This window comes from Zingiber officinale, chromosome 1B, assembly GCF_018446385.1.
Source record: "Zingiber officinale cultivar Zhangliang chromosome 1B, Zo_v1.1, whole genome shotgun sequence".
In the NCBI taxonomy this organism is placed as follows: domain Eukaryota; kingdom Viridiplantae; phylum Streptophyta; class Magnoliopsida; order Zingiberales; family Zingiberaceae; genus Zingiber; species Zingiber officinale.
Genome location: NC_055986.1, coordinates 42,333,568 through 42,355,910, shown reverse-complemented (window position 1 = coordinate 42,355,910; position 22,343 = coordinate 42,333,568). Strand labels below are relative to the sequence as shown.

Here is a 22,343-nt window from a genome sequence, read left to right as displayed (position 1 = left end):
CTACACAAATTTCCTTAACCTTTTCTAGAAACTTGCCAAATTCTTCATCCTTCTTGAGCATTGTAAGTCTCTGAGGAAAAGGGACAGCTTTGCTCTGATGGTTCAGTGGAAGAGTCTCTTCAACCTCAATGGTACTCTCCTCATTAGCTTGAATCTGATTTGGTATAGGAGGAGAGAGCTCTTCTTCTTTTTGTATCCCTTTTGAAGCAGTCACTTGGGAGTCTCCCAAGGTCCGTCCGCTCCTAAGCTCAATCCTATTGCAATGCTCCATAGGATTCACATCAGGTTTTCCTGGAAGCTGTCCTGGTGCTCTGGATGATGAGGAAGCTAGTTGGGCAATTTGACTATCCTGGATCCTTTGATGCTTATCAGAATTATCCATTCTTTGAATGAGCTTTGCTATATCTTGCTTCATTTCATTCTGACTTGAGACAATTTCTTCAAGCATCTTTTCAACATTTGACTTTGGTAAGCCTTGAGAAGATAGATGTTGAAAATTTTGTTGCCCATCTTGAAAATTTGGTCTTGCCCCCATAGATGGTCCTTGATCTTGATTATTTCTGTAAGAAAATTTTGGATGACTCTTCCATCCAGGGTTATAAGTATTTGAGTATGGGTTGTTCTGCCTTTGATTGTAACTCATGATTGCATCACATTGTTCAAGTTGATTGATTTGTGCAATGATAGCTCCCAATGGACATGAGTCATTTGAATGCTCTGAACTCCCACATACTTCACAAGATGTACTAATAGCATTGACCATATTAGCACTAGTCCCCATATTTTCAAATTTCTTTGTAAGAGCGTCCAATTTTGCAGATAAAAGAGTGACTGCATCTACATCAAACTTCCCTGATGCTTTAATTGTTGGGTTTACAGAGGAATAGCCACCACTTCTTTCATTTGCCCATTGATGATGATTTTGTGCTACACTTTCAATGATTTCTTCGGCTTCATCTAAGCTTTTGTTCATAAGTGCCCCTCCAGCAGCTGAATCAAGGGACACTTTGGTATGATAATTGATACCATTGTAAAAAGTGTGCAACACTAACCATCTTTCCAACCCATGATGTGGGCATTGTCTGAGCATACTATTATATCTATCCCATGCTTCAAAAAGAGATTCTGAGTCAGTTTGCTTGAAGCTCGCAATTAAATTCCTCATATGAGCTATTTTGCTTGGTGGATAGAACTTATCAAGAAACTGTTGCTCACACTGCTCCCAAGTGGTGATGCTATTAGGGGCTAAAGAATTCAGCCATTGCTTTGCCCTATCTCTTAGAGAAAAACCCAAATAATAATAATCTAACTGCATCTGAAGGAACTCCATTCATTTTCATGGTCCCATATATTTCATAAAAGACCTCTAAGTGTTGATTGGGGTCTTCATGAGGTCCTCCACCAAATTGGTTCTGCTGCACCATAGATATGATTGCGGGTTTGATCTCAAAGTTGTTAGCTTCCACTGAAGGTCTTGAAATACTAGATCGAAAACCTCTTGCATAAGGTGCTGCATAATCCTTAAGTGGTCTATTTGCCATGTTCAAATGTTCCTGTTCTTCAATTTGCCTTTGCAGAATTCTTCTTTTATGGAAGGTTCTATCAATCTCACGGTCAAAAGGAAAGAATTCCCCTGCAAAGTTAGATCTTCGCATACACAAGAACAAGATAGCAAATGACAATTCAAAAAAAAAAGAAACATAAAAGAATCAAAAATGCATAATTGAATTTGTACAAAAAGAACTAACAAGAAGTGAAAGTTATACAAGAAAGTAAAAACAGAAATCTAATGATTAGTTACAACTATGCAATATGAAAGGAAAACAAATGTTATGTTTAGTCTAACTCAATTGATAATTCCTAATGTTATAGCGCAGTCCCCGGCAACGGCGCCAAAAACTTGTTCGCTCTCCGCAAGTGTACGGAAATGTCGCAAGTAATATAAAAGATTATCGTATCCACAGGGACTGGAATAAGCACTAGAAATGTCTCAATGCAAATTAGCCAAACAACTATCCAATCGTTTCAAAAGCAAAGTAAGGTAAACAAATCTAATCTTAAAGATCAACAAACAAGAGTTTAGTGTTTTGGGTTATGATAAAGGGAGATTCTAGGAGTTTCGATTTCTTTGTAGGATTTCTCGAATGTAAATGGTTCACCAATTCTTATCCCTCAATTGCCAAACATGTAGAAAGTTGTCGGTTCTCTCTTGCAATAGACAACCGGCTAAGGACTGAGAAATGTATCTACATAGGATTAATTAGACATGAACCTATGTTGTCCTTACACAGAAGTGCACCTATTACTATGCCTTCCTCGGATATCAACGTAGAAGCCCACGACTTATCAATCTATCAAGATACAAGAAACTAATCACAAAATCCATCCTACTCTCTTGAATATTCTTATTTCCTCTTCAAGATTGTCTCTCAAACGTCCTTACACGGGCTTGCACCTGTCACGTGGATCCCTCGGATGATCGAGTGAGAGTTTATCTTTACAAAGTCCATAAGAAATTCAAACAATTAATCAAGAATGAGAATTAAGCATGAATCATCTTTAATCGTTCAAGATCTAATTGATACAAGCAAGATAATGTCATTGAAACAAGAGAATGGAAAATCCATAAGAGATTACATCAATCCATCATACAAATACTCCCTTCATCCTAGAATACAAGATCTACTCCATGAATCGAGGAAGAAAACCCGAAGAAATAGAGAATACAAGCATTCCTTAAATCCCCAATCCAAGAAACCAAGAAAAGGGGGAAAGAGAAAACTTATCTACGAAGAAACTTCGTCTTCGGATCCAATCCTCGCTCCGGAGCCGGAATCGCCAAGAACTCCCCTTGAATCGCCCAGAAATCCTCCCAAGAATGGGAGGAAACCACCAAATCTTGCCTTCTCCCAAAGGGGGAGAGATCCCCTTTCAATTCATGAAGGAGGGTTTAAATAGAGGAGGGAATCGGGCCACACGGCCCGTGACACGGCCGTGTGAGATTCACACGGCCATGTCCAGTTCCTTCTCTGCCAAAACTGCACACACGCCACACCGCTTAGTCTCTGGAAATGCTACACGGTCGTGTGGTGCACACTACCCGTGTGTCTGAAATGCTACACGGTCGTGTGGTGCACACGGCCACAGCCTGCTTAGTCTCTGGAAACCTCACACGGCCGTGTAGATCCACACGGCCATGTAAGGCTTCTGCTCTGGTTGGCTTCAAATCTTGACACGGCCGTGTGAAGTTCACACGGCCATGTCATTCTCCACTTCTGTTGGTGCCAAACTCCACACAGCCCGAGCTCCATACCAGTGCAGGGTCGTGTGAGGTACACGGCCCGGTGCTTTCTCCCTTTGTTTCCTCCAATGCTTGCCCAAGGATGTAGATTCTTCACCAAATCGACTCCTGTGTACAGAAAATACACAAAAAGCAGATCTCCGAACCAAAAGAGTAAATATGCTAAAAGGAAAGCTGGAAGTATAAAAATGCATAGATCAAGCATGCTCAAAGTATGTAAATGTGCGTAAAAACATGCATAAAAGAGTATATAATCTACGCACATCAGCGGATCAGAACACGGTCGTGCAACCCTGCACGGTCGTGCCCCCCATAACCGAGGCCAAGCAGCACATGGTCGTGCAACCCTGTACGGTCGTGTCCCCAGGAACCGAGTCCCAGCATCACACAGTCGTGCCAATTGGCAAGGCCGTGCAGTGCATCCAGAGCCAGTTAGGGCACGGTTGTGCCATCCTTGCATGGTAGTGCCTCCGCGCCACTCCCTAGCCTATAAAAGGGGTTTAAACCCCTTTTCCGAGGAAGGGAGAGCTGGGAGGCGAGCCATCAAGAGGAGATTCACTTTGGTGTCATTCCACGCCATCCAGGACATCGATCCAGTGACCTTCCATCACTACATCAACTCCAGAAGCGAAGGATTGGACATGAAGATCACTCATCGTCATTGGATAAGCATACTTCTTCTTTCTCTCTTTGTTTTTGAGGATTGTATGTTTAGATTCACCATGTCTTCAGGTTTTTCTCTAGTGTCTATGGAGAAGAGTACTTGTTCTAGAACGAGGGAGTAATTGTGGATTGGTTTTGATGTAAAACTCATATTACATTTATATTTATTGGATAATTTCGCTTGTCTTGTTTCGATTACTTAATCTCTTTGTCGTGTTGATTGATTGTGTAGGAATTGCCAATCTCATAGAGGGAATACCTTAGATCGTACACCTGAGGGGCCCTAGTGACAGGAGTAACCCGTTCATGGATATCTAAGGTACTTCCTTGAAAGGAGAGGCGACTCCTTCACAAGGAAGTAAGAGACCAAACTAAGCTTCGTAATTCTATCCTTGATAACATCAGTAAGAGTCATGTCCTTGTGATCTACCGAGGTGCCCTAGTGACAGGGGTTAACCGTAACAGGATTTTGTAGGGATCGTCTTTGTCTGGTGCTCAAAGATAGTTGCTTTAGCTTTCGGTGAATGCATGCCGATGGACAATGAGTATAGGATAGTATAAGACACATCAATACCACCACAATGAAACTGAACTCCTAGGACTCTTCATTAACCAGGTTGATTTCTTCTCATTGCCAGTTTTCGTTCCCCGCTTTCTAATCTCTTCTCTTAGATTACTTACAACCATTGGTAGTGTAGCTAATCCTAAGTGTGCCATCACTAGTGCTTATAACCAACCCTTGTGGGTTTGACAATCTTTTATATTACTGACGACGAATCCGTGCACTTGCGGAATTGTAACACTTAAAGCCTTTTTCCAAACATTAAAACACATAGTCACGTCGGACCATTGGGAGTGCTCCAACAATCTCTCCCTTTTTGATGTTTAGCAATACGTTTAAGTTAGGGAAAACAAATAAAAAATAACAATGCTAATAACAAATGGACTTATGTTGCCAAGGCTACACACTTGGACTTACACCGCCGAATGGGCTTACATTGCCAAGGCTACACACTTGGACTTACATCGTCGAATGGAAAATACATATATGTATTGGAACCTATCCCAAGGCTCCCCCTACACCTAAGCTCCCCATTGAGCTAGGAATTTTACCACAAGGATATTTAAGAACCTATCACAAGGCTCCCCCTACGTAAAGGCACTTAAGATTTTTCTAACTAAACCTTACTTCTCCCCATTTACCTAACATTAAAAAGCTTCCAACAATATCCCAATTATTGAAACTTGATCATCCAAACTGACCCTAAACTCGTATATTTATCTGTCATGGATCTCATACACCTATATGAGTTGACCTGGTTAAAATTAGTGCTAAAAAATAGTTTCAGACTGGTATTAGTCGACTGCCTCCAACATCAGTCGACTGCCCTCATTGACACAAACTCACAGAGGCATTCTGTTGTCAAAAAATACTGTTACCCAGTCTATTGGTACCATGATTTCTGCCCAATTAGCATTTCTGACCCGATTTCAGAAATATACCAATAATTCCACAGATATCCAAAAATCTTCAAATTTTCCCATGTCTACTTGAAAAAATACATTTAAAAATGTACATATCTCGAATCCCAAGATTGATATGAAATTCAAAACTATCTAAATAGTTCAATTGAACATTGACCTAAAGTCCTAATTTTGACTTCCTCTTGATGTATTTGCTTATACCAACCTACAATGCATCCCTAGCATTGGTTTATATGGCATTTATACATCCAAAATCAATTATCATGCAATATAACCCCAATGTCATATTTCTAAGCATGAAACACAAACTATTTGTGTCAATTCTCTAGGTTTGAGACTTAAATCTATCTCCAAACCACTTTAGCACATTCCATGACTCTTCTAGACTCTCAAGTAATATCCACCTGAGATCCATTGGCCATGGGTCCTAAATTGACTCTCTGAGCTCTCCCCAGAGCTCTTAATCTTAGTCACCTCCCTAGGTGATTCATCTATTGTGGCTATACCACAATGATGTCCTTTAGAAGATTTCCTCATCTTATTAACCTTGGATACATCATCCTTGCTATAGTCATATGCAACCCTAGCATAAGACTTTCCCTTATCCTTGGATGACTCTCCCTTGACATTATCATTTGCCACTCTAATATATGATTTATCCTTGGCCTTGCAGAAACTAGATCAGTATCCCAAACCCGATCTATCATTGTTGGCTCTTTGGCTACCCAAAATCATACCTAATCCCTTAGATCTAACATTGAATCTCTTAAGGAATTTCTCCAATTCATCAAGCTTTGCCTTTACAGCTTGATTTTCCTTTTCTAGGTTCCTAAACCTAGAGTCAACATATCCACCTTGGACATTCCTAGACCTGCCATTTCTAGGCATATGTCTCCCCTTCTTAGGATTAATGTCTTGGTTCTCCATTACCTTCTTCTCCTTAGGTAATTAGAATCTAACATGTCTAAGTTTCTGATGCATAGGTCTCTTAAGGTTATGATTTATTACCTTTGAGGCTCCCCCTCGACTTGAGCTTTTCTTCTTTTTCTATTTCTTTAGATGTGCAAGCTTCTTGATCTCCATCTTCTTAGGATATTTGGTGTGGTAGTGTCTCTTCTCCCCACATGTGAAGCATACTATGTGCATCCTCCTTCCTTGGGCTTCTTCATTCCTATAACCCACCCTTGTTAGTGTTTAAATTAACTTGAATGGTTTTAGGAGTTACCTTCTTCTTACCCAATGGACACTTACTCTTGTAGTGCCCTTTCTCATTTCACCTAAATCAAATGATATGGTCTTTTGGCTTCACTTCGATGGAGGTGCTCACTAGGTTGAGTTCTAAGACTTCTTCTTCACTTATCTTGGATTCTTCTTCAACCAAGAGTGTTTCCTCATCCACACTTGTGGATGACATTTCTTCATCCTTCTCCTCTTCGGATGTTGAGCATGGCTCAACTTCCATTTGCTCCTCCTCAACTTGAGCAATTAAACCCATCTCCTTGGGTTCTTCTTCTTCTTGTGTAGGTTTAGGTTCTTCCCCTAGAACCATCTTCACTTTGCTTTACAAATCATAGGTGTTCTCGTATTCACCTACATCACTTATCACGTTAAAAGGCAAAATATCAATTAAAATTGATATTACCTTTGAATTTTCCTTTGACCATGAAGTTTGCTCTTCTGTCCAATATCGCGGTCAGAGTTTCTTCCCATTCTTGTCTCTCAGAACTTCGAACGGATATTCCACCACCATCATTGATCCCAATCCGTCTCAAAGAATGCCTTCATCTTCATCATCTAATAGGTGATGTCCCCTAGGCTTCCTCCTTCATACTTCGATGGTTCTTGTTGGTTGCTACTCGGAAAACCTAGAGGTTCCACTGTACAAAAATTTTGTACAAAGGTCTGAACCTTTTCCTAGCTACCATGTGTTCTTTTAAATTAAATTTTGGATCGCCTGCGGAACTTAACACGTTTGATCCAAAACTTAATCTATTTGTTCTTTTAGGTTTAGACTTGGATCTCCTGCGGAACTTAACACGTTCGACCCAAATCACCTTAAGTTATTAATTCCATTAAATATTAATTTCCATAATTGGTTCCCAGTACTGACGTGGCGAGGTACATGGCCTTCTTGGATATGGGAACAACCACCACCGACTAGACAAAACCTTTTATGGAAAGCTAATATTTAATTTCCTAAAATAACTTTAGGTTAACCGAAAAGAACAATCAAATCACAAGGAAAAGAAAAATAAAAGAACACTATATCGAAAACAAATTCGAAATACTAGAATCGTATGCCTCTTGTATTTAGTATTATTTCCAAAAATAACTAGTATGATGCGGAAAGAAAAATACTAGTTATACCTTTTAGAAAAACCTCTTGATCTTCTACCGTATTCCTCTTCTAACCTCGGACGTTGTGTGGGCAACGATCTTCCGAGATGAGAACCACCAAGCACCTTCTTCTTCCTTGTAAGTTTCGGCCATCTAAACTTCTTCTAGGATGAAGAGGTTCGGCCACCACCACCATGCTCCAAGGGATGCTAGAAAAGAGGCTTCTTTTCTCTCCTTCTTCTCCTTCTTAGATCCGGCCACCAAAGCTATCTCCACCATGAGAGAGTTTCGGCCACACAAAGGAGAGGAGAGAAAAGAAAAGGGTCGGCCATATCCAAAGAAGAAGAGAGGGAGAAAAATAATAGAGACATACATCATGAAGCCTCCTCTACCCCCTCTTTTATAATTCTTGGTCTTGGCAAATAAGGAAAATTTAATAAAAACTTCCTTAATTCTTTTGCCATTGAAAAGGAAAATTTATTTAATTAAAAATAATTTTCTTTTCATCATGTTAATGGCCGGCCACCTTAATCCCTTTAATCAAGGAAATTTTAATTCACACAAGAATTAAAACTTCCTAATTTGCTTCCGGAAATTAATAAAAAATTCTCAAATAATTTTTCCCTTCATGGTGGTTAATAAAAAGGAAATTTTATAAATTAAAATATTTCTTTTAAACATGTGGATAAAAAGAAAGTTATCTCTAAAAAATTAAAATCTCTTTTAATCTACAAATAAGGAAAGATATCACTTCTTTTCTTAATCTTTTGTAGAAACTTATAAAAGAGAATATTTAATTTTAAACTCTCTTTTAAATCATGAATATGATTAAAATTGAAAGTTTTCTTAAAATTTAAAATCCTCCTTTAATCAACAAATAAAGAAAGATTTCAAATTTTAAACTCTCTTTTAAACATGTAGATGATTTACAAATAAGGAAAGTTTTTTACCAAAAATTAAAACTATCCTTTTAAACTACAAATAAGGAAAGAGATTAATCTCTTCTCTTAATCTTTTGTAGAAAGTTATAAAAGGAAATTTTTAATTTTTAAACTCTCTTTTAAAATCATGATATCCACATAAGAAATAATTTTAATAAAAATCCTTTTTAATATTCTAGTGGCCGGCCACCTAAGCTTGGGACCCAAGCTTTGGCCGGCCACCAACTTGGCTCATCCACTTGGTCTTGGCCGGCCCTAGCTTGGGTTCCAAGCTAGCTTGGCCGGCCCCATTGGATGGGTAAGAAGGTGGGTATGTGGTGGGTATAAATCTCTATATACTAGAGGCTACGATAGGGACCGAGAGGAGGAATTGGTTTTGGTCTCCCGATGAAATTAAGCATCCCGTGTTCGCCCCGAACACACAACTTAATTTCATCAATAATAATTCATTCCACTAAAGAACTATTATTGAACTACCGCACCAATCCCAAATTACATTTTGGGCTCCTTCTTATTATGAGTGTGTTAGTCTCCCTGTGTTTAAGATAACAAATGTCCACTAATTAAGTAAGTTACTGACAACTCACTTAATTAATATCTAGCTCCAAGAGTAGTACCACTCAACTTCATCGTCATGTCGGACTAAGTCCACCTGCAGGGTTTAACATGACAATCCTTATGAGCTCCTCTTGGGGGCATTCTCAACCTAGATCACTAGGACACGCTTCCTTCTATAATCAACAACACACACTATAAGTGATATCATTTCCCAACTTATCGGGCTTATTGATTCATCGAACTAAATCTCACCCATTGATAAATTAAAGAAATAAATATCAAATATATGTGATTGTTATTATATTAGGATTAAGAGCACACACTTCCATAATAACTGAGGTCTTTGTTTCTTTATAAAGTCAGTATAAAAGAAACGACCTCTAATGGTCCTACTCAATACACTCTAAGTGTACTAGTGTAATTATATAGTTAAGATAAACTAATACCTAATTACACTACGACCTTCCAATGGTTTGTTCCTTTCCATTATGGTCGTGAGCTACTGTTTATAATTTATAAGGTACTGATAACATGTTCCTCTGTGTGTGACACCACACACCATGTTATCTACAATATAAATTAATTGAACAACTTCATTTATCATAAATGTAGACATTTGACCAATGTGATTCTTATTTCTAGATAAATGTTTATACCAAAAGCTAGGCTTTTAGTATACACTCTAACAGTTCTATCAAGCCGATCATCTTCTTAAGTGTTGCTCTTCTCGGCGGTTAGTCCGGTGAAGTGCGACCTTGGCTTTGATACCACTTGTTGGGGATCTTGTATGGCCAGCTAGAAGGGAGGTTGAATAGTCATGCACCCAAATCGATTATTCCCTATGTATTCGTTAGTGCATAGCGGAAAATAAACAAATACAAATACAAATATGAAAGCTAAAGACAAGAAGAGAAAGTGAACCACTAACATGTTTCCTTTAACGTGGTTTGGAGATTAGGGCTCCTACTCCACGTTTGTCTATAAGGTGGATGATCCCTATCCATCGGTGGATTAGCTCCCGACAAACTCCGACTACTCAAGCAACTCCTTGTGAGTGGATAAATCTCACCACAACACCAACCAAGAACACTTGGATACAAAGGAAACCTTGAGCACTTAGTGACTACTAATTAGGCTTTAATCAAGTCTAATTTCGTCACCTTGGCCAGCCATCCCAATCTTGATCTTATAGATCTTAGAAAGAAATAGCCTTGTTGTTTTACCATTATGAGTGGATTGGTCCTTGCACTAGTCAACTGGTCCCTGCCGTTCGGGCATAAAAACTCTCTATGCTCACCCCTAGTTGGCTGGTCCCAATACTAGTCAACTGGCACAACCCTAAACCTTGGGTTTTTCTTCCCGAGTATATTTCTCTTGCACTCGGACCCTCACAACTCACTTGAATCTTCTTCGTAGGTTTGACCTCTTACCTGCAAACCTACTTCCTTTGACTCTCATCCTTCGAATGCATTTAAGCCCGTGGCTCATCCCTAATGTCAACCTTCACGTATGCCTCGAAGTCGCTTCCCTCGGCCCTTGTCCTTGTTGCCTTGTCCATGGTCTCTCGGATGCTCCATCCTTTACTAGACCCGAAGCCATCAAGTTGAGTTATATGTGTATCCTGCAAACCTGCACACTGACATACACATGTCAAATAACAAGAGTAAACATAACTTAAATCATTTTCCCAAACATCAAAACACATGGTCATACCGGACCATCGGGATTGCTCCAACACATCCAATTGCCTAGAACCATCAAACATGCTTTCCATGTAGTTGTTACATGTAATGAGTAGTGATCCGGTGATAAGGTGGGGGCCCCCCCTTTTATTTTCGTAGAGAAGTCAACACCATGTGAAGACCAAGGCCAGAGGCCGATTGGGGAAGGGCGACCGACCGGGCAGTAGGGGCGGAACGGCCCAAGGGCATAAGTAGAAGCATAGACCCGACGAGGGGTCGGGTTTCCGACGCTCATGATAAACAAGGACGCCGAGCCGACATGGAGATCCGCTCGGCCAATGCATAAATCAATCAGACTGAATAGGCGTAGCCGAGCACACGACTAAGATTCTCCCGAGCAGACTAGCGTTTAAGTCTGGCTGGGCAGAATGGGATTGCCGATCGGCAGGACGTTCACCATAAACATGAAGCAAGGGAACATCCTCTGACAGGAAGTATGGTCGAAGGACATGTTATGTATGAAGGCCTAGGACAGAATGTCCTCATGTCCCATCAGAAAGGTGGTCGAACTGTAGCAGTATGGCGTCAAGCAAGGTCACCTGACACGCCATACCCGGGTATGGCCATAGTACACGTGTACACCTCGATTAGTGTGCATGAGCTTCCTCCAGCTCTATATAAGAGCTCACAGACTTCGCCGGAGGTAGAGTGACTCTCATATTCGAAACCACTTTTTTGCTGCTTGCTTGCCTGACTTGAGTGTCGGAGGGTCGTCGCCGGGAACCCCTTCCCGGCCCGACTTCTTTGCAGGTTCGCTGAAGCTCCACACGGTCAGCAGGGGAGCCACGTCATCAACTAGGAGAGCACCACGTGCCCAGCGTCCGCTGGCTCAGCGATTCGGACAGGATCAAATTGGCGCCGTCTGTGGGAACGCTCTTGCATCCGATCGGAAGCAATGGACGAAGCTGGACTGTTAGCACACGGTGACGCTTTCCACGGAAGAACTCGATGCTCTAATCGAGTCGAGGGCCGCTAAGCTTGTGGAACAAAAACAGAAGGCACCAGCCGAGCGGCCTGAGCAGCAAGCCACATCAGCATCTGGTGGCCGAGCGGAAGCACCCCCAGCCACAGTTCCATTCCATCGAGCTCTCTTCCGCACTCCTCCTGAAGCCGCGGCAGCTAATCGGGATAGAGGCTTTTCGTCAGATGAGGTGCCAATGCGGGATAACAGAAAAGGCAAAGCCCCCCGATCGGACGCCTCGCCCGAGCGGGTCAATCGTCAATTCTTAGAAGCCATCTTGAAGGATCCTCTGCCAAAGCACTATGTGCCCCCCGCGATCGGCGAATACAATGGGACCACCGATCCGGATGATCATTTGGGTAAATTCGACAACACTGCTACCCTTCACCAATATACGGATGGGGTGAACTGTCGAGTTTTTCTAACCACCCTCTCTGGATCGGCTCAACGATGGTTTCGGAGGCTGCCGGACGGGTCCATCACAAGCTTCAAGGACTTCCGAACGGCCTTCCTCCATCATTTTACAAGTAGTCGGCGTTATCAGAAGACGAGTGTCAGCTTGTTCGCCATCAAGCAAGAGCCAAGAGAGCCGCTCAGAGCTTATATCCAGCGGTTCAACTAGGTGGCCATGGACATTCCAACAGCCACCTCAGAGACAATGATGAACGTATTTACGCAAGGCCTCGTGGACGGGGACTTCTTCCGCTCGCTCGTTCGGAAGCCGCCCCGAGACTACGATCATATGCTGCACCGGGCCAACGAATACATCAATGTGGAGGAAGCCCAAGCGGCCCGGAAAAAAGAAACTCCAACCGAGCGGGCTCCTCCTACCGAACGGAAGTCGCACGTTGCTCATCAGCCACCCAGAGGAACAAGGTCTGAAGCCATCCGCTCCCCCCATGCTAGGTCCAATGTCCAAGAAGTTGCAGCCGAGCGGCCTAAGCCAAAAAAGAAGTGGACCCCCATGTTCTGCTCATTCCACCGGAAGGACACGCACAATACCAAAGATTGTCGTAGTCTTCCCCTAATCGCCCATCCCGTTCCCCGGAGTAGTGGCCGTCGATCGCCATCGTTCGACAGGCGACAGAGAACTCACGGAGCCTATCGGACTAGATCTGATCGCCGATAAAGACGGACTCCTGAACGACAGCATACTCTCAGACGTGAAGACAATCCTCGGATGTCCAGGGAGCGGTCTAGACCGTCCGCTCGGGAAGAAGAGAATAGAAACAACACCTCCCGAGGTGAAATCAACATCATAGCTGGTGGTCCGACCTGAGGCGACTCTAACCGAGCAAGGAAGGCTAGCGTCAGGCAGCTCCAAATCCATGCAGTCGGCTGTAGTCAGGAAAGGGCGAGCGGACCCGAGATAAGCTTCGGGCCCAGAGACTTGGAAGGAGTCGAAGTGCCGCATGACAACGCTCTCCTCATCAAAGCGGTAATAGTCAATTACACTATTCACCGCGTTTTTATTGACACAGGGAGCTCGGTCAATATCATATTCAAAAAAGCCTTCGACCAACTACAAATTGATCGAGCCGAGCTGCTGCCCATGATGACCCCCTCTACGGGTTTACGGGGAACGAAGTTCAGCCAGTCGGACAAATCCGACTGGCCATCTCTTTGGGAGAAGAGCCGCTCAGGAGGACGAGGACAGCAAACTTCGTGGTGGTCGATTCTCCCTCGTCATACAACATCATTTTGGGACGACCGGCGCTCAGCGAGTTCCGCGCGGCCGTCTCCACCTTCCACCAGAAGATCAAGTTCCCCGTCGAGGACAAAGTGGGAGAAGTACGGGGAGATCAACTAGCAACTCGGCGATGCTACATCGAGATGGTCCGAGCCAAAGCCAATTCCGCTCGGAAGACGCCCCGGATCGAGGTGAACGCTATAACTGAAAAGCCTCCCTCTTTAGTTTATGAAGAAAAAGAGGAAGTGCAGATTCACCCGACCCGATCGGAGGCCACAACGTTCGTTGCGGCCAATCTGGAGGAAAGCCGGAAACAGGAAGTGATCAAATGCCTCCAAAGAAACTATGATGTCTTCGTCTGGTCGACGCACGAGCTGCCCGGAATTTCGCCGAGCATAGCGCAGCACGAGCTACATGTCCGACCGGACGCTCAGCCAGTGAAGCAAAGAAAAAGGGATTTTAGTGCTGAATAGAATGCCATCATCTGGGCGGAGGTTGAGAAGCTTCTGGAGGTCGGCCATATACGCGAGGTACAGTTCCCGAGCTGGCTGGCGAACGTAGTATTAGTATCCAAGCCGGACAACAAGTGGAGAGTGTGCATAGATTTTCGGGATCTCAAAAAAGCTTGCCCGAAAGACTTTTATCCTCTGCCTCGAATCGATCAATTAGTGTACAGCTGGCTGCGAGCTGATATGTATGCTCGATGCTTACCAAGGCTATCATCAAGTGCCGCTCGCCCGTGAAGACCAAGAAAAGGTTAGCTTCGTCACCGCCGACGGCATATATTGCTATAATGTGATGCCGTTCGGATTGAAGAACGCAGGAGCCACATATCAGCGTCTAATGAACAAAGTGTTCAAGGAACAGATCGGGCGAAACCTGGAAGTATCCGTGGACGACATTCTCATCAAGTCCGTCCGAGCGGCCGATCTCTTCGAAAACATGGAGGAGACTTTCCGAACGCTGAGGAGGTACGACGTTAAACTAAATCCCCAGAAGTGTCTGTTCAGAACAAAAGGAGGACGTTTCTTGGGTTACATAGTTACCGAGCGGGGTATCGAAGCAAATCCCAGCAAGGTGAAAGCGTTACAAAATATACCGCCTCCAAGAAATCTAAGAGAAGTGCAGCGCTTGACCGGTCGGATAACTGCTTTGTCCAGATTCATCTCCAAGATAGCCGACCGGAGCCTTCCATTTTTCAAAATCTTGCGCAAAGCCACCAAGTTTCATTGGGACGGAGAATGCGATCGGGCGTTCGAAGATTTGAAGACATATTTGAACTCTCTCCCGGTACTAGCCAAGCCCGCTGCGGGTGAGCCGCTTTGTATCTACTTGTCTTCAACCGAGCAAGCAGTCGGCTCGGCACTAGTGATAACGAGTGGAGAAGAAACTGTATATTTTCTGAGCCATATTTTAAAAGATGCTGAATCTCGCTACACCGGGCTCGAGAAGTTGGCTTTCGCTCTGGTCCTCGCTGCTCGGCGCCTTCGCCCATATTTCTTGGCTCATACCATCATCGTCCGGACGAATAGTCCACTGGGAAGAGTTATGTTGAATCCAGAAGCGTCCGGACGGCTCATCAAATGGACTACAGAGTTAAGCGAATTCGACATTCAGTACCAGCCCCGTTCGGCGATAAAAGCGCAGTCCTTGGCGGATTTTGTCACCGAAGTACAAAGGCCAGAGCCCGAAGCCATGTGGAAGATATTTGTAGATGGATCATCCACTCGGCTCGGGAGCGGTATTAGTGTATTATTGCTATCTCCCCAAGAAGAGAAGATGCATCTATCCGTCCGGCTTGATTATAGAGCCACGAATAATGAGGTAGAGTATGAAGCCCTTATAGCCAGCTTACAGGCCGCCCGGCATGTTGGAGCCGGTCGGGTAACGCTCCATTCGGATTCGTAATTGGCCGCTCAGCAGCTTTCTGTCACCTTTGAAATTAACAACGCTCGGCTCAAACTCTACGCAGAAGCCTTTGAAAAACTCAAAGCCGACTTCAAAGAGGTTATTATCCAAAAGATACCCCGAGCAGAGAATCAAGCGGCCGATGAGTTAGCCAAACTCGCGAGCTCAATAACGTCGGTCGTCATCCAACAGCCAATTGAACAAGTATCTTTGGTGGCGCACGTCAACCGGATGGATGGCCTCGCGTTTCCGAGCGACTGGAGGACACCCATCATGGAGTTTCTCCGCTCGGGAGCTACATTGTCTGATCGGGATGAAGCCCAGTTGCTAAGGAGGAGAGCCGGCCGGTTCACACTCATCGGCGATCAACTCTACAAGAAGGCTTTCTCCCATCCACTTTTGAAATGCGTAAGTTCGGAAGACGCGGCGTACATCCTTCAAGAAGTGCACCAAGGATCATGCGGAGGGCATTCGGGCGGACGATCATTAGCTAAGAAGATCCTGCTGGCCGGATACTTCTGGCCAACCTTACAAGCAGACGTCGCTCAGACCGTTTCGACGTGTCTATCTTGCCAGAAGTACCACAACTTCTCCCACCGACTGGCGAAAGAGATGAAGCAGCTACTGTATCCTGTCCATTCGACCAGTGGGGAATGGATATCGTGGGTCTGTTTCCTATAGCGACCGGGCAGCGGAAATTTTTACTTGTGGCAGTAGATTACTTTTCCAAGTGGGTGGAGGCCGAGCCGCTAGCCAAGATCACCGAGCAACACTTCACGTCTGTCGGTTCGGCATCCCTCGCCAACTTGTTTCTGACAACGGGCGGCAATTCACAGGGAAGTTGCTCGAAGATTGGTGTAAAAAACTATGGCATTGAGCAACACTTCACGTCTGTGGCCTATCCCCAAAGCAACGGTCAAGCCGAAGTAGCCAATCGGGAAATTCTTCATATTCTGCGCGCTCGGCTAGACCATTTGGGAGGAAGCTGGGTAGATGAAGTGTCAGGCGTCCTGTGGGCCATCCAAACAACCCCAAAGGAAGGAACGGGCGTCACACCTTTCCATCTGGTGTACGGCGACGAAGCAGTGATTCCTGTCAAAGTCGGCGTCGAGTCCGTCCGGATCCAGAATTATGATGAGGGCAACGCCGAGCGGAGGAACATGGAGCTGGATTTGGTCGACGAGGAGCGAGCCAAGGCGTCCGTCCGGCTGATGGCGTACCGGCAACGGATGAAGCAAAACTACAACCGGCGCGTCATCCCCAGATCATTCCAGGTCGGTGACCTCGTCTGGAAGAAAGTCAAGCCAGTCGGCGACGTCAGCAAGCTGGAAGCTCCCTGGTCGGGCCCCTTCAAGGTCATCGAAAAGCTCCGCTCGGGTGCCTACTATCTGGAAGATGAAGACGGGCGACAACTAGAGAGGTCGTGGAGCGCGAACCACCTCCAGCCTTACCGGGCGGGGTGAAACACCGCCAATGTAAATCATCCTGTATACTTTTTTCAGCTGTATACTTGAAATGCATAAATGAAAAATTGCAAGACTAAAGCAAGTATAAGGCATCGTCAGCAAAAACGAAGGCCCCGGACCGCTCGGACCGGAGGTATATTATACAAGCCAAAGGCTCGATGCCGAAACCCCTGCGCCGTTCGGCCAGGTAGACATCGTCCAAATTAGGCTTAAAAGACCGTCGAGCTCCGACGTTAAATATCGAGAGACGAGCCGGCGTCTATAAACCCTCCGAGCGGAAGACCGTCGAGCTCCGACGTTAAATATCGAGAGACGAGCCGGCGTCTATAAACCCTCCGAGCGGAAGACCGTCGAGCTCCGACGTTATAAACCCTCCGAGCGGAAGGCCGTCGAGCTCCGACGTTAAATATCGAGAGACGAGCCGGCTTCTATAAACCCTCCGAGCGGAAGACCGTCGAGCTCCGACGTTAAATATCGAGAGACGAGCCGGCGTCTATAAACCCTCCGAGCGGAAGACCGTCGAGCTCCGACGTTAAATATCGAGAGACGAGCCGGCGTCTATAAACCCTCCGAGCGGAAGGCCGTCGAGCTCCGACGTTAAATATCGAGAGACGAGCCGGCGTCTATAAACCCTCCGAGCGGAAGACCGTCGAGCTCCGACGTTAAATATCGAGAGACGAACCGGCGTCTATAAACCCTCCGAGCGGAAGACCGTCGAGCTCCGACGTTAAATATCGAGAGACGAGCCGGCGTCTATAAACCATCCGAGCGAAATGCCGTCGAGCTCCGACGTTAAATATCGAGAGACGAGCCGACGTCTATAAACCCTCCGAGCGAAAGACCGTCGAGCTCTGACGTTAAATATCGAGAGACGAGCCGGCGTCTATAAACCCTCCGAGCAGAGGTCGTCAAGCTCTGACATTAAATATCGAGAGATGAGCCGGTGTCTATAAACCCTCTGAGCGTAAGACCGTCGAGCTCCGACGTTAAATATCGAGAGACGAGCCGGCGTCTATAAACCCTCCGAGCGGAAGACCGTCGAGCTCCGACGTTAAATATCGAGAGACGAGCCGGCGTCTATAAACCCTCCGAGCGGAATGCCGTCGAGCTCCGACGTTAAATATCGAGAGACGAGCTGGCGTCTATAAACCCTCCGAACGGAAGACCGTCAAGCTCCAACGTTAAATATCGAGAGACGAGCCGGCGTCTATAAACCCTCCGAGCGGAAGGCCGTCAAGCTCCGACGTTAAATATCGAGAGACGAGCCGGCATCTATAAACCCTCCGAGCGGAAGGCCGTCGAGCTCCGACGTTAAATATCGAGAGACGAGCCGGCGTCTATAAACCCTCCGAGCGGAAGACCGTCGAGCTCCGACGTTAAATATCGAGAGACGAGCCGGCGTCTATAAACCCTTCGAACGGAATGTCGTCGAGCTCCGACGTTAAATATCGAGAGACGAGCCGGCGTCTATAAACCCTCCGAGCGGAAGACCGTCGAGCTCCGACGTTAAATATCGAGAGACGAGCCGGCGTCTATAAACCCTCCGAGCGGAAGACCGTCGAGCTCCGACATTAAATATCGAGAGACGAGCCGGCGTCTATAAACCTCCCGGTCGGAAAGCATGCAGCGTGTCATTGGCCAATGGTAAGAGCAGATCGGCAACAGCTTGCTCTGTGAGGTCAATATGCTGCTGAGTGGCACGCTCGGCAGCAAGGCCTTCCAAGTAAGGAGGTAAAGTAAAATATGATTAATGAATAGAGAGCGAGGGAATGAACAAGGTTCGCACGCCGAACGGTAATCGCACAGGCTCTTGGCGAAAAATACTTGCAAAAAATTGGCTTTAATCCGAGTTAGCATATCGAACCGAACGGATAACTCGCAGGGAATACTTGGCAAAAACAAATTTCATTTATACCCAGCGACGAACAAACAAAAGTTGATGACAAAAAATATTTTTTTCCGAACGGCGAGGATACGAAAAAGTTGATAAAAAACACTCCTCACGCGTCTAAATCAAAAAGAGCATCAGGAATGGCGCCCATCACGGTAGCCAGATCCTCTTGGGGGATGGTCAGCTCGGCGGGAAGGTGGCCTTTAGTCTTCAAGTAATCCACCGCCACCTTGATCGCCTCTTCGAAAGTGAGGGAAATCTTGTCGGTGAATTTCTCTCCGAAGTCGTCCGAGCGGACAAACGCCTTCCTCACTTCGTCAGAGCGGGCCGACTCCCCATCCTGATACCCTTTGAGCGCGGCTCGGGAAGCATCGTTGGCGGCATGGAGATCCTTCAAGTCTCCTTCAAATTTGAGCAGATCGGCCGAGCGGCTCTCCCTCTCGGTGGCCAGAAGGGCATCCAGATCCTTGACGTGTTGCTCTAGCCCTCTAATCTCCACCTTCATTAGGTCCATGTCGTCGATGGCCTTGCGCTTCTGAGAGGTCGCCGTCTTGATCTCTTTATCTCGTTATTTGACCACATCTTCAAGCCGAGCGACCTCGCTCGCCAGATCGGAAGCTCGTTTCCGTTCGGCTTCCAAAAGCTTTTTGCTTTTCTCCAGAGCAGCCGTGGATTGCCCTTGGTTTGCCTCCGAAAGTTTGAGTTTTTCCATTTCGTCCTCCAGCTCAGCCAGTCGATTGCTGACTGCGATCTGCTCTACCCAACTCTGCGAACAAAGGCAGTTAAGTTAAAAGCTAAAATAAAAAGTATCAGTAAAGCAAAAAGGCATACCCCGGTCGCCTGCTGCAGGTTACTGTCCCCTAGCTGACTGGGGGGCATGAGCGCGACGCGTATGCGCGCATCTTCCCAAACTTTGGTGAGCGGGCCGGTGAGGGTTATTTGTTGTTCAGGGACTGCGGGACGATCAGCGGCCGATAGATACTCCTCTGAAGGAAATCGGAGAACTGTTTTGATCACCCTCGGGCCGCTCAGATTCTCCTGAGACGCGGCGGCCTGGCCAGAAGGCTCGCCGGTCAGGGCAGGACGCTCGCCTAGTCGCTTGAGGCGACGCAGAGGCCGGGAGGTGGAAGGCTGCATCTCGGAAACGGTCGAGGGTAATCCAACCTGCGTTGGAGTGTACTCTGAAGAGACTACCTCAGAGACCACTTGATCTGCATCAGTCCGCTCGGAAGGCTGCCCATCTGATGAGATCGGTTGAGGAGCTTGCTCCAGACGCCGGCGCTTTCGAGTCGCCAAAGGTGCCTCGTCAGCCGATCGGCCTTCCTCCTCGGCCTGGGCAGATGTTGTGATATTGGCCGCGGCCTCGTCAGTGAAGACGCGGGCGGCCGAAGCCTCGGGAGCAACTGGAGTTCCCTCGCTCCCTTCAGTTGTAGGGCCGGTCAGGACCAGCCCTCGTTCGGCCGCTTCCTTGTCCTTCACCGCCTCAATATTGGCGGCTTTCAGCTTTTGCTTTTCGGTTGCCTTAGCACGCCACATAACTTCAGCTGCATAAACAAAGAATAAATCAGTTAGAACAAAAGAAAAAGGGGGATAAGAATCGCTTACTCATGCTGCAAGGCAGATCGGCTTGCATGGGAGACAAGCCGAATATATACATTACTCCAGGAAGGAGCAACTTGTCGATATCGTAACGTTGGCCGACCAGCTGGTTGGCCGCATGAAGATATGTTGAATGACTCTTGAATTTGCCAAGACCCGATTGATTCGGCACCGCTGTCTGCCACTTCGTTCGGAAGGCCAGCCGCTCGGGGAGATGCATAAAAAAGAAATGCTCCTTCCAATGCTTATTGGAGCTCGGCATGTTGGTAAATAGGATGAAACCCGACCTAGATTGAAATATGAAGGTCCCCCACTCGGATTGTTTTGGGTAGAAGAAATAGTGGAAGATTTGGGGGTCCAAGGGGATATTGTTCAATTTGAAAAGGACTATCACCCCGCTCAGCAACCTAATTGAGTTCGGGACTAATTGGCCGAGCGGGAGGCGAAAGTGGTTGCATATTTTGAGGATGAACGAATGTGGAGGAAAGCGCAGCCCGGCCAAAAATTGATCACGGAAGAAGCAAATGGTGCCGGGTGGCGGATCATTAGGCGGATCGGAAGGAGTAGCTACAACTATCTCATGGTCGGCCGGAATTTCATACGCCCGAATTAGACGCAATATGTCTTCTTCATCGAATCGGCTTTCCATAGTCGTATACCAGAGACTAGGAGCACCAACTGTAGGCGTAGAAGTACTCGCCATGGTCGAAACAGAAGAGATATTGACAGAAAAACTAAAAGAAAATGCCGACAGAATGAAAAAGAAAGCAATACAGGAGGCGGGGAGCTGAAAAGGAAGGCTTACAGGTACAAGAAAGATCGAGGAAAGGAAGAAGATGGCGAGCGCACCAAACAGGCGGAGAATAAGGATCGCTGGAGCAAAGAGAACAGTGGAAAGACGAAGAATGAACGAAGAAGAAGGTGGCGAAGAGGAGAAGGTCCGGCTTTATAGGGTTGGGGCCGAACGGCCTCCACCGTTGGATCTAGGTCGCAAAGAACAAGGTGGCCATCGGGCCGTCCATTTCAAGCGGTGGTTGTCCCATCGACGGTAACACCACCGCCGTACACTGAAGACTGCTAATCCGCCACGTGTCAGGCGGACAGAGGGCGCATTTAAGGAAAGCGTGCTCAATAAAAAAAAAATTGCAGGATATCGAAAGAGGCAGCATTAACCGCCTGCCCATGGGGTATTGCCGAACGGGCGGCACAAAAAGGAATGGCCGAGCAGAAGAGCATTACATGGGCCGGCTCAGCGATCATTATTCGGTTAGACCGGCAGTCCAGTCAGTCGGACTTAAGCGCCTCCCTCGACTAGACTTGACGGGGAGGCAAGTGATCCGGTGATAAGGTGGGCCCCCCCCCCTTTTATTTTCGTAGAGAAGTCAACACCATGTGAAGACCAAGGCCAGAGGCCGATTGGGGAAGGGCGACCGACCGGGCAGTAGGGGCGGAATGGCCCAAGGGCATAAGCAGAAGCATAGACCCGACGAGGGGTTGGGTTTCCGACGCTCATGATAAACAAGGACGCCGAGCCGACATGGAGATCCGCTCGGCCAATGCATAAATCAATCAGACTGAATAGGCGTAGCCGAGCACACGACTAAGATTCTCCCGAGCAGACTAGCGTTTAAGTCTGGCTGGGCAGAATGGGATTGCCGATCGGCAGGACGTTCACCATAAACATGAAGCAAGGGAACATCCTCTGATAGGAAGTATGGTCGAAGGACATGTTATGTACGAAGGCCTAGGACAGAATGTCCTCATGTCCCATCAGAAAGGTGGTCGAACTGTAGCAGTATGG

At 46.2% G+C, this 22,343-nt stretch overlaps 1 non-coding gene across 1 annotated transcript; it reads left to right on the top strand.

Annotated features, from left to right (window-relative positions):
* Nucleotides 1-1,061: 1,061 nt before the first annotated feature.
* On the top strand, nt 1,062-1,167 carry LOC121994682. Its single transcript, XR_006115791.1, has one exon. It is a non-coding gene; the product is annotated as a small nucleolar RNA R71 (small nucleolar RNA).
* Nucleotides 1,168-22,343: the final 21,176 nt, after the last annotated feature.